At 45.5% G+C, this 13,178-nt stretch overlaps 1 protein-coding gene and 1 non-coding gene across 2 annotated transcripts in view; one reads left to right on the forward strand and one right to left on the reverse strand.

Annotated features, from left to right (window-relative positions):
* Positions 1–2,316: 2,316 nt before the first annotated feature.
* Positions 2,317–2,502, reverse strand: LOC134984211 (U2 spliceosomal RNA). The gene has a single exon (XR_010191719.1). It is a non-coding gene; the product is annotated as a U2 spliceosomal RNA (small nuclear RNA).
* Positions 2,503–10,110: 7,608 nt separating this feature from the next.
* The window catches only part of LOC134984195 (zinc finger protein ZFP2-like), a 30,863-nt gene continuing 27,795 nt past the window's right edge, over positions 10,111–13,178 (forward strand). The window contains exon 1 of the mRNA XM_063949827.1: positions 10,111–10,316. The gene's annotated coding sequence lies outside the window, so the exon portion shown is untranslated. The remainder of the gene's footprint in view (positions 10,317–13,178) is intronic.

A 13,178-nucleotide genomic window follows, 5' to 3' on the forward strand; every position in this document is an offset into this window, starting at 1 on the left:
CAAGACCATGCTAATCTATGTATCGTTCCAATTTTCTTTCTTTCTTTTTCTAGTATATATGTGCTGACAAATCGAGCACTTGTAGAAAGCCTTGAGCTGGAGCCAAGGCGTCGTGGATTGCCCGAAGATGGAAGTAACATCTCCACTGTGGACCTCAATGTTTTTGAAAACCAAAGTTGAAACCCAAAACCGTAACGTCTGAGACTAGTGACTGTGGTTATGACCTATGTCAAGACAGAAAATGGGAGTCCTATGGGTCAGATTCGGATTGTGTAGACACCAACGAAGATATTGTCGTTTTTGAAGTGACATACTGAACTGTTTATGTAAACTCAATTCTGCCTGGGATTAATAACATAGAATTTGAGATTGAAGAATCCAGGCATGAGACCGGGAGAATGGAGCCCCCTGTAAAGTCGCCTCTATCTTGCAGAGGAAGTGTATGCCATGGATCACTGACCCCTGAGGAAACTGCGAAAAGAGTGTATTCTAGTCTGGAAATCCTGCACTCAGCCAAAAGACCGAGATACCTGGGGTCGAATAGAAAACCCCTGAACACCATCCTCCACAAAGTAAGAAATCCGGAACCAAGGTCCACTGTAGATGTGTATGACAAAAAGGTGCATGAGACGGAGCTCTTTTTGCAACAATCGACCAAATATGGCAGTGATGAGAAAGTAACAGTAATAACCCCAAGACCCTGTTGATGGGAAAGGGATTGTAATGAATACTCCCGCGTTGGATAGCGAACAGACTGCAAGGATTAGAGCCTGTCTCTTGGATGAAACGCAAATAAGAGGGATAACAAAGAATCCTGCTTGGTACGTGTTCCCCAAGATTCAGAATATATGCTCATGATATAATTCGGTATATCCAACGGACCAGTGGCATATGAGAAAGTTGGCTTTCCCCCACTGAGAACCAGACCACCCGACTCCATAAGCCCTGCAGACGACATATCGGAAGTCCGAGTTCCAGGTGTACAAATGCCTTCTAAGAGAATACATATTTTATTGATATTTATTTTAAATAACACATTTTTTTTAGCAGTCATACTCAGAATGAGAACCTATGACCTGTTATACTGAAGGCAGACACCTTACTGCTAGAGCTATTTTCTCCTGCCTGCAAGGCACGCTATGATTTGGAAGCAGAATTCCACAAATCACAATCAAAATGAATATATGGGCATCATTGACAAGGCAGAGATGCAGGATTGAATAGAAATAGAATCCAAGAAAACAACATTGACAGAGGATAGAGCTTCAGAGACCCAATCTGTCAATGGATTATTTGAAAAGGATCATCTAATACAATAATTGACAACTTGCATTATGCAATCTGCAACCGCTCTAAGATCCATGCATTAGCCAGGATAGGGCATTGGTATTCATTCTGACAGGAATATTCCTATGTAATAACCGCCTCACTGTTGTCAATCTGCGGTGATTCAAGGTCACATACTGTACTTTAGGAAAGACAGTCGTCTTAGGCCACCACATGATGGAGGCGTCCACTAATTATTAGTGGAACCTCCATCAGGTCAGCTTCTTCATCAGCGAAAGGATAAAGAAACACTGTCTGTAACTGTGAGCCACCAGATCTGAAGAAACAATATTGTGTACTAGAGACAGACGCATTAACCTGGAAACATGAACCGCTACATCGTCCCAACGTGAGGGAAGAGGGGAAAACCAATTAACTCAGTAGTCTATTTCTTATTCCTATCCTGAAGTATCCTCCCTGACAGGATTTATTTTACCAATTTCCTGAGATAAAGCCTCAAAATGTGGATCAGAACCAGGAACGAAATAGAGGAAGGTGTAGTACTCCGCCAATTGGCGGTACAGCCTGAGGACACAATCATCCTGCTTAAGGTAGCCATCTCAGACAGACACCAGGAAGTATAAAATGAAGACTTGCCTTAGAAGTGACCATAACTAAAGAGCATAACAACTAGGACAAATTATTGTCCTTTGAAGTAACTGAGCTATAGTATCTGTCAAGGACCTGACTCACTGCACTGTATAAGCTGCGTAAGGAGCGTTTAGCTCTGTGCAGCCATTTTGGCAATTTATAGGTACATAGTGCACAAGAAAAAATAAACAAATAAATAGTCTGTCTTGTGTCTTGACATAGAAATAGCGAAAGGAAAACAGACTACCAACAATCACTGCTTTAGGTGAAAGTATTAACCACAGAGTATTTTACATTAACTCAGCCATTAACATTTTACCAAGGTTTGTGGGCTAAGTAGTAAACAGAGTACCAGTCCCTTGTCATAGTGCAAGCAAAGGCAGACTCTGACAATACCGGTATGTGTGTACTGGTCCTGGACGCACTGCAATACCAGGTCAATGTATAAAGTGGACAGAGCAAGCTCCTCTTCTATCTTACTAAAAATTCATGTGATATATGGTCCATAAATAGGAAGCGTATCAGATATTAAACTGATAAAAACAAATATTACACCTGAACTTTGCTAAAAGGCAGAGATAATAAGTAACTATCACTTGCACATTGGTTGCAGTTGGTGGGCTACGTAATAGAGGCAGTAAAAGTCCCACTGTACCAGCTATTGAATAAAGCTATATCACCAATTTGGTGGACTAAATGGTGAACACAGTAATAGCCACTATATTTACTGTAGTGCCCATAATTTGTGAGGAGAGGGCGTTGTTTGTGCATGACAACACAGGTAGGATATTCTAACAAGCATATATCATGTGTATATTTGGCATAGTTGCTGGGCTAACTACAGAAACCTGCAATAGTCCCAGAATACTTGCTATTGTGTATATTACACTATAGGTAGATCACTTATAAAGTTACCACCCTGTGGGCTTGTTACTGATCACAGCAATGGTCCCACTATCTCAGTGCAAAGAAAGACAGTGCTCCCCATCATGCTGAGCTGCTGACATGTGATCAGGAGCTTCCTGCAGTGTTGCTGGGGGCAGGGCCTAATCGGGTGAGGCAGTTTAGACTGGTTTGAGGGCAGCAAAACACCCAGCAACTCCCTACAATAAAGAGAATAACAATGTTTCTGTCCAGAGTTGGGCTAGAACTTAGGTCTCTATACATATTGGACTCTTGCACTGGTGTGCTGGTCACTGCCTCATGGCTGAAGAAATACAGAGAGAGGGACTTAGCATGCAGCAAAGAAGCTGCACAAAATGGCTCCTGCCCAGGACCTGAGGCACTTAATAATACTGTCCTCAGTGTCCCCTGGCCACCGCTAGTCCCAGGAGTCAGCGCAGCCGCCCCTCAGCCACATACAGTCCTTCATACAGCCCTTACAGTGACCCAGCCAGGGCACAGGAGACATACAACCAGCAGACACACAGCATGGGGGACTCACTCTGAGGGACTGTCATATGCTAGTATGAGAAGGGTCACAGCCCAGCACTACCTCAGTAGGCTGAGGCTGTTCCTACCTGACCCAGTGCCTCCTCGAATTCTGTGAGCCGGAAGGGAGAGACCCAGGGACCTCAGCGGTGTAGTGACTCCCCAGAGGCAGTGCAGAGTGAGAAATAGAGCTCACAGAAGCTCTCTAACCTAACTATTCTCACTCTGGATGTGTTTGTCGCCAACATTAGGGACTAAACACCAAACAAGAAAACAATTAGAAATAAAACCTAACTAAAATCTATGAGCAAAGAAAAGTGTGCCTTCACTCCAAGGCACAAAACTAAAACTGTATGTGGCTGAGGGGCGGCTGCGCTGACGTAAGCCGTTAGGGCGGAACAAGGAGCAAAGCAGCAATGGCAGAAGCCACAAAAGTTTTCCGCTGGGCTGAAAGGCAGGTAAATGCTATATTGGCAGTCTTTATTCCGGATGTAGACAACGGAGAAATAGATTTCCTCTGCAGACGCGATCTCCATCCAGGAGAAATGCAGTCGTCATCGAGAAGTTTTCACAGTAGTGACAAGTCTTTGAGGAATGGCTCACTAGGACATGATGGCGTCTCGCCTCAACAAGAAACCTCAGGGATATTGTTCCAGGTCAAGGGACACTCAAGCTATAGCAGTGGACGCCCTTGTGACACCTTGGGTGTTTCAGTCGGTCTATGTGTCCCCTCCACTTTCACTCTTTCCGAAGGTGATAAACATATGAAGAACAAAGGTTCAGGCGATCCTCTTTGATCCGGTCTAGTTAAGGAGGGCTTGGTATCCAGATCTTCAAGACGTACTCATAGAAGATCCATAGCCTTTTCTTCTACGAGAGGACCTGTTGCAGCAGGGACCGGGCATGTATCAAGACTTACCGCGGCTGCGTTTGACGGCATGGCGTTTGAACGCCATATCCTAGCCCGAAAGGGTATTTCCGGTGAAGTCATTCCCACATTGCTTCAAGCTAGGAAAGGAGTAACGTCGTAGCTTTACCACCATATTTGGAGGTAGTATGTGTCTTGATGTGAATCCAAGAAGGCTCCTACGGAAGAATTTCAGCTGGGTCGTTTTTCTCCATTCTTTGCAAGCAGGTGTGGATGCAGGCCTAAAGTTAGGCTCCATTAAAGTGCAGTTTTCGGCCTTATAAATGTTCTTTCAAAAAGAAGCGGCCACCTTTCCAGAAGTTCATTCTTTCGTGAAGGGAGTGCTGCACATCCAACCTCTATTTGTGCCCCCCAGTGGCACCGTGGGACCCTAACGTGGTGTTGCTGTTTCTTATGTCACACTAGTTTGAACCTTTACAAAAGGTTGTGTTAAAATTTCTCTCTTGGAAAGTGGCCATGCTGTTGGCCTTGGCGTCCGCAAGGCGGGTGTCGTAATTAGCGGCTTTGTCTCACAAGAGCCCCTATTTGATTTTCCATGTGGATAGAGCGGAATTGAGGACTCGGAAAATAGTTCTTCCAAAAGGGGTTTCTGTGTTTCACAGAAACCAGCCTATTATGATGCCGGTGGTTACTTAAGCATTGGCTGATTCAAAGTCTCTCGATGTAGTCAGGGCTTTGAATGTTTGTCGCCAGATCGGCTCAGATTGGTGAAACGGAGGCTCTGTTTATCCTGTATGCTCCCAGCAAAATTGGGGCCCCTGCTTATATGCAGACTGTTACACGCTGGATCTGTGATACGATTCAGCGTGCTCGTTCTACGGCTGGATAGCCGTTACCGAATTCGGTGGTGACCCATTCTACTAGGAAGAAGGGCTCTTCTTGGGCGGATGCCCTTGGAGTCTCAGCGGTTCAACTTTGCTGAGCGGCTACTTGGTCGGGTTCAAACACTTTTGCTATGCTCTACAAGTTTGATACCCTGGCTGATGGGGACCTCATGTTTGCTCAATCGGTGCTGCAGAGTCGTCCGCACTCTCCCGCCCGGTCTGGAGCTTTGGTATAACCCCATGGTCCATACAGAGTCCCCAGCATCCTCTAGGACGTATGAGAAAATAGGATTTTCATACCGACCGGTAAATCCTTTTCTCTTAGTCCATAGAGGATGCTGGGCGCCCGTCCCAGTGCGGACTATTTCTGCAGTTATTGGTTATGGTTACACTCTTGTGGTGTTTCTTTTCAGTCAGGCTGTTGCTGACGTTGTTCATGCCATGCCATGCGGTATCTTATTATTGGTTGTGTTGACACACAGGTTGTGTTACATATTCTCTCATTATATGGCTGTATATTTTTCTTGGGGGGGGGGGGGCGCAATAAGTCAGTGCCTCACCATTCTCTGGCCTCACCGCACGTCACTGATCAGGAGGTACGTTGGGAAACCCCTAAAAATACGAGGAGGTTCAGAGGAAGGAAACGGTCTAACAACCCGAATGATTATACCAGATTTACACATACTAATAGATATGAAAGTCTAAGATGTTTAAATGCTAATAAACACTCTTTTTTTTTTTTTTTAAATCCAAGATGGAGAAGGAACCTTCTAGGAAGGGAATGTGGGAGCCCATCAGGTGTACAGACATCACCAGGAGGCCTCAATAGACGGTTAGGGAAAAAGAAGTAAACCACTCTTGTGGGTGACCTCCATTAACCTCACGATTAGCCGCAGATCGCAAAGTTCCCACCACAGAGTATAATGGAGGAACGTGAACCTCCATTTTAGCCAGTGAGCTCCCCCTGATTAACAGGCCAGGAGCGCACAGCCAATCAGGAGAGCGCTATCACGTGGCACTCCCTGATTGGCTGCCAGGTCCTCTAGTGACAGGAGTCACGGAGGGTCCCAGCATTCGGGGAAAAGGGTTCCATGTCTAAACATGGAACCCATTTAGTGGCGTGGATCGTGTTTTTTGCGTTTTTCTTTTTTTAACCCCTGGGATGCCTACATGGACAGAAGAGGATCGATCATCACTGGATTATAGGTGAGTATTTTGGGTTTTTACTTACAGGTACACCAATGGATTCTACGGTGACAAGGGGACCGATGAGCTCCGTGGGACACGGACAGGAGCGAGCTAGGCACGGGCAAGCAACGGGCGCACCCAGTGCATTGCAGCCCATTGGTGCCGCCGCAGTCAAACCTCAGGCGCCCATCAGCATCCCTAACCCGCTCCCCGGCTGCAGCAAGTGCCGTGGGCTGTGTGGGCACCTGCTGCAGCCGGCGCCATTGACAGATGCTAGAGGTCATAATTGACCTCTAGTGTCTGTGCGATGCTGTAGCTGATACGGTAGAGACGTCATGATATCTCCCCCATAAAGAGGAGCGGGCGGCCAGAGACGGAGCAGAAGCGGTCCAGAAGCAGGAGCAGGGCTGGTGAGTATTTTTTTTTTATTTTTTCTTGCTTTTCTGTTTACAAGCGGCGCTACTACAGGGGGCACAGCTAACGGAGGCATAGTTATAGGGGCCACAACTACAGGGGGACAGCTACATGGGCACAGCTAAAGGGGGCAGTGGTGTAAGTTTGTCCCAGTTGCCCGTAAGCAAGATAAATATCGGTGCCCCCCCCTATATTTAGATGACACCTTACTGATGGAGCTATTTGCTCCTGTAGAGGAAGCGTGAGAATTCTAACTATATGAAGTTTCGTGTCATTGTCAGAGAAGTAACTTCATGTAGTTAGAATTCTCATGCTTCCTATACAGGAGCAACCAGCTTCATCAGTAAGGTGTCTGCTTCCAGTGTAACAGGTCGTGGTTTCTAATCCTGGGAATGACACTTGTAAAATGTGCATCTATAATAAAGAGGGTGTGACTTGTAAGGTGCAGGGACCAGTGAGCAAGTCGGCAACTCAAGAGATAGCAGCAGCTATTAATCATCAGCTACTGGGGTGGGCATAACTGTGGCCACGCCCCTTCAATATGAAACCACGCCCCTGTTTTTTTTTACTCACTAGCTGTTTTACCTGTGTGTGTGTGTGTGGGTGGAGGGGGGCGGGCCAAGGAAACGTTCGCCTCGGGCGCCACAAGGTCTAGAATCGGCCCTGGACACTAGGGGGGTCGTTCTGAGTTGATCGCTCGCTAGCTATTATTTGCAGCGCTGCGAGCAGATAGTCACCGCCTATAGGGGAGTGTATATGCGCTTTGGAAGTGTACGATCGCATGTGCAGCCGAGCGGTACAAAAACGTTTTGTGCAGTTTCTGAGTTGCCCAGAACTTACTCAGCCGCTGCGATCACTTCAGCCTGTCCGGGCCCGGAATTGACGTCAGACACCCGCCCTGCAAACGCCTGGACACGCCTGCGTTTTTCCAACCACTCCCAGAAAACGGTCAGTTGCCACCCACAAACGCCCTCTTCCTGCCACTCTCCTTGCGATCGGCTGTGCGAATGGATCCTTCATTAAATCCATCACTCAGCAATGATCCGCTCTGTACCCGTACGACGCACCTGCGGATTGCGGTGCATGCACAGTTTTGAACTGATCACAGCGCAGTGAAAAAAACAAGTGTGCAATCAGGTCGGAATGACCCCTTAGGTAAGTATGTGTGAGTGTGTAAGTGTGCATGTATGTGTATTAACGTTGTACTTTCACGGTGTGTGTGTGTTGTGTTTTTATTTGGGTATTTATTTTGTTGTGGAACTACAGGTACCAGCGGGCCCGTTATTTTCCAGCATGCTGGTACTTGTGGTTCTCCAAGGACCAGCAAGTGGGGGAGGCTTGCTGGGACTTGTAGTTCCACTGCTAAAGACAATATTCTTTTTTTTACACTTTTAAAGGCTATCAGCCCCCCATCCACCACCCAGGAATGGAGGGGACAGGCTCGGGCTTCACCACTGGCCCTTTGGGGCCTGGAGGGGGGGACCCCTTGATTTAAGTGGTCCCCACTCCCCCAGGGAACCCCAGCCAGGGGTAACTAGTTGGGGGGAGTGATGCTTTGGCCGCAGGGACCTGTATAAAACTGTCTCCCAGCTGCGGCATCACCTCCCTGGCTAGTGGAGCCCGGTGCTGGTTTAAAAAATACGGGGGACCTCTACGTCTTTTGTCCCCCGTATTTTTGGAAACAGGACCGGACCAAGAGCCCGGTGCTGGTTATATAAATACAGGGAACCCTACGCAATTTTCCCCCGGTATTTAAACAACCAGGACCGTTTCAAAGAGCCTGTGGCTGGTTATGCTTACGCAATTTTTATTTTAATCTATTTCTATACTGTACAAAATGAAGCCCTACATGGATCTCACTGATCCGACCACGCTTCATTGTGTTAATTTCGACAGTGTTTTACTATTCTCGCCCGTAAAACACCCCTGGCAATATGAATTACATCGACATCGGTGAACTGGAATTTAAAAAACACGGTAGGTTAGTAAATTAACGTGATTTTCCTCAAAAAGTTGCAATCTCACACTGCCGATGTCAGCCCAGATTGATCTCGGCTGGCATCAGCAGAAATGAGAATCTTTGGGGGTCATTCTGACCAGTTAGCTCGCTGCTTTTTGTCGCAGCCGAGCGTACGGGTCCCTACTGCGCCTGCGCATGCCAGACGGCCGAAGGCCGTAGCAGGGCTGCGATCGCCTCTGCCTGATTGACAGGCAGAAGCGATCGCTGGGCGGGAGGGTGCGTCCGCCGTTTTGTGGGAGCGGTCCGGCCAACGCAGGCTTGGCCTGACCGAATGGGGGGTGGGCCGCAGTGGCTGCGTGACGGCGAGCGATGAGTAGCTCCCGGCCAGCACGCTAAAGCTGCGCTGGCCGGGAGCTACTCTTGAAGTGCAAAGGCATCGCCGCTGTGAGATGCCTTTGCACTTCTGCGGGGGCGGAACTGACATGCAGGGCGGACTAGCCCCGTGCTGGGCGTCCCCCCGCATGTCAGTGTGAATGATCGTAGGCTGTGCTAAATTTAGCACAGCTATGATCAACTCGGAATGACCCCCTTAGTAAATATCCCCCCTCGACTAATGACATTAAATTGTTACAAAAGGGTTTACATTTTGCGTCAAGCAAAGATCCAAATTTTTGGTGCTACATAAATTTATCAGAGAACTGTACAGAAAGAGCTTTTATGTATTAAAACATATAAATGAAAATAATGCTGATAGCTCCATAAGTGATGAGAAATTACCGAATGTTTTAGATTAAACGGATCAGGAGTCCAGAATCCGAATCTAGAACAACTATTGGCAGAAAAGAGAAGAGAAGCGAATCAACATGTTACTAAAACTCCCAGTCTCATTGTTTTGCTATTGATCAAAAAAGTCCGGCGATCGCTGTTTTCTATAATAAAATATTGAACAATTTTGAAGAATTGTGTCAGAATTAAAAAATAAAAAACAAAAAATCATCGGAAATATTATCCAAATATCTTTAAACAAAACCGCAGTAAACATGAAAAAATGGCACTAATACAATTAAAGGATTCACTGTCCCCATAGTAGCAGCAGTCACACCCCAACCTCATTATACTGTATGTGCTCCGTACTCACTGACACCTCCACTGCCCCCTCACTGCTACACTCTCTGCTCTTATTGGCTCTCACAGTCACGTGACACTGCACTCTCTGCTCTGATTGGCTCTCACAGTCATATGACCCTGCACTCTCTGCTCTGATTGGCTCTCACAGTCATGTGATCCTGCCCTCTCTGCTCTGATTAGCTCTCACAGTCATGTGACATAAAGTCATATGACAATGCACTCTGCACTGATTGGCTCTCACAGTCATATGACTGTGCACTCTCTGTTATGATTGACTCTCACAGTCATGTGACCCACAAACAGCACAGTCATGTGACACAGTTACAACCAGCACTAGCCTTACAAAATAAGTAACATCCATATTACAGAAGCCTGTGACCCTTCATGGAGGTATTAACCCTACACGAAATGGCCACCTGGAAGAGGACAAATGTGTCATTTGATAGGGAAGCTCTAGTGGTCACCTGATATGTACTACACTACCCAGCATGCTTTGTTTCCTCATCTCATTTCCTGATATCACACGGTGAGTATGTGTCCTGCAGCGTAATAATCCCTGATGTTATATTATATTATACTGTATATTATATCCCTGTTATACCTCATACACTGTAATATACACACACACAGCAATGTCATCACTGATCTGTATTATACTGTATATTATATCCCTGTTATACCTCATACACTGTAATATACACACACACAGCAATGTCATCACTGATCTGTATTATACTGTATATTATATCCCTGTTATACCTCATACACTGTAATATACACACACACACAGCAATGTCATCACTGATCTGTATTATACTGTATATTATATCCCTGTTATACCTCATACACTGTAATATACACACACACACACACAGCAATGTCATCACTGATCTGTATTATACTGTATATTATATCCCTGTTATACCTCATACACTGTAATATACACACACACACACACACACACACAGCAATGTCATCACTGATCTGTATTATACTGTATATTATATCCCTGTTATACCTCATACACTGTAATATACACACACAGCAATGTCATCACTGATCTGTATTATACTGTATATTATATCCCTGTTATACCTCATACACTGTAATATACACACACAGCAATGTCATCACTGATCTGTATTATACTGTATATTATATCCCTGTTATACCTCATACACTGTAATATACACACACAGCAATGTCATCACTGATCTGTATTATACTGTATATTATATCCCTGTTATACCTCATACACTGTAATATACACACAGCAATGTCATCACTGATCTGTATTATACTGTATATTATATCCCTGTTATACCTCATACACTGTAATATACACACACAGCAATGTCATCACTGATCTGTATTATACTGTATATTATATCCCTGTTATACCTCATACACTGTAATATACACACAGCAATGTCATCACTGATCTGTATTATACTGTATATTATATCCCTGTTATACCTCATACACTGTAATATACACACACACAGCAATGTCATCACTGATCTGTATTATACTGTATATTATATCCCTGTTATACCTCATACACTGTAATATACACACACACAGCAATGTCATCACTGATCTGTATTATACTGTATATTATATCCCTGTTATACCTCATACACTGTAATATACACCCAGCAATGTCATCACTGATCTGTATTATACTGTATATTATATCCCTGTTATACCTCATACACTGTAATATACACACACACAGCAATGTCATCACTGATCTGTATTATACTGTATACTATATCCCTGTTATACCTCATACACTGTAATATACACACACACAGCAATGTCATCACTGATCTGTATTATACTGTATATTATATCCCTGTTATACCTCATACACTGTAATATATACACACAGCAATGTCATCACTGATCTGTATTATACTGTATATTATATCCCTGTTATACCTCATACACTGTAATATACACACACAGCAATGTCATCACTGATCTGTATTATACTGTATATTATATCCCTGTTATACCTCATACACTGTAATATACACACACACAGCAATGTCATCACTGCTCTGTATTATACTGTATATTATATCCCTGTTATACCTCATACGCTGTAATATACACACACAGCAATGTCATCACTGATCTGTATTATACTGTATATTATATCCCTGTTATACCTCATACACTGTAATATACACACACACACACACACACACACACACACACACACACACACACACCAATGTAAGAGAGGTGCCTGATGGGAATGGGACATTATACAGTAACACCAGGGGACGTGTCTGGGTGATGACTGGAGAGGTGACTGCTGGGAATTGGGCATTATACAGTAACACCAGGGGACGTGTCTGGGTGATGACTGGAGAGGTGACTGCTGGGAATGGGACATTATACAGTAACACCAGGGGATGTGTCTGGGTGATGACTGGAGAGGTGACTGCTGGGAATGGGGCATTATACAGTAACACCAGGGGATGTGTCTGGGTGATGACTGAAAAGGTGACTGCCAGGAATGGGGCATTTTACAGTAACACCAGGGGACTTGTCTGGGTGATGACTGGAGAGGTGACTGCTGGGAATGGGACATTATACAGTAACACCAGGGGACGTGTCTGGGTGATGACTGGAGAGATGACTGCTGGGAATGGGACATTATACAGTTATACCGGGTGATGTGTCTGGGTGATGACTGGAGAGGTGCATTTTGGGAATGGGACATTATACAGTAACACCAGGGGATGTGTCTGGGTGATGACTGAAGAGGTGACTGCCAGGAATGGGGCATTATACAGTAACATCAGGGGACGTGTCTGGGTGTTGACTGGAGAGGTGACTGCTGGGAATGGGACATTATACAGTAACACCAGGGGACGTGTCTGGATGATGACTGAAGAGGTGACTGCCTGGAATGGGACATTATATAGTAACACCGGGGGATGTGTCTGGGTGATGACTGGAGAGGTGACTGCTGGGAATGGGACATTATACAGTAACACCAGGGGACGTGTCTGGGTGATGACTGGAGAGGTGACTGCTTGGAATGGGCCATTATACAGTAACACCGGGGGATGTGTCTGGGTGATGACTGGAGAGGTGACTGCTGGGAATGGGACATTATACAGTAACACCAGGGAATGTGTCTGGGTGATGACTGGAGAGGTGACTGCTGGGAATGGGGCATTATACAGTAACAGCAGGGGACGTGTCTGGGTGATGACTGGAGAGGTGACTGCTGGGAATGGGACATTATACAGTAACACTAGGGGATGTGTACGGGTGATGACTGGAGAGGTGACTGCTGGGAATCGGGCATTATACAGTAACAGCAGGGGACGTGTCTGGGTGATGACTGGAGAGGTGACTGCTGGGA

Source organism: Pseudophryne corroboree (genome assembly GCF_028390025.1).
Source record: "Pseudophryne corroboree isolate aPseCor3 chromosome 3 unlocalized genomic scaffold, aPseCor3.hap2 SUPER_3_unloc_4, whole genome shotgun sequence".
NCBI lineage: Eukaryota > Metazoa > Chordata > Amphibia > Anura > Myobatrachidae > Pseudophryne > Pseudophryne corroboree.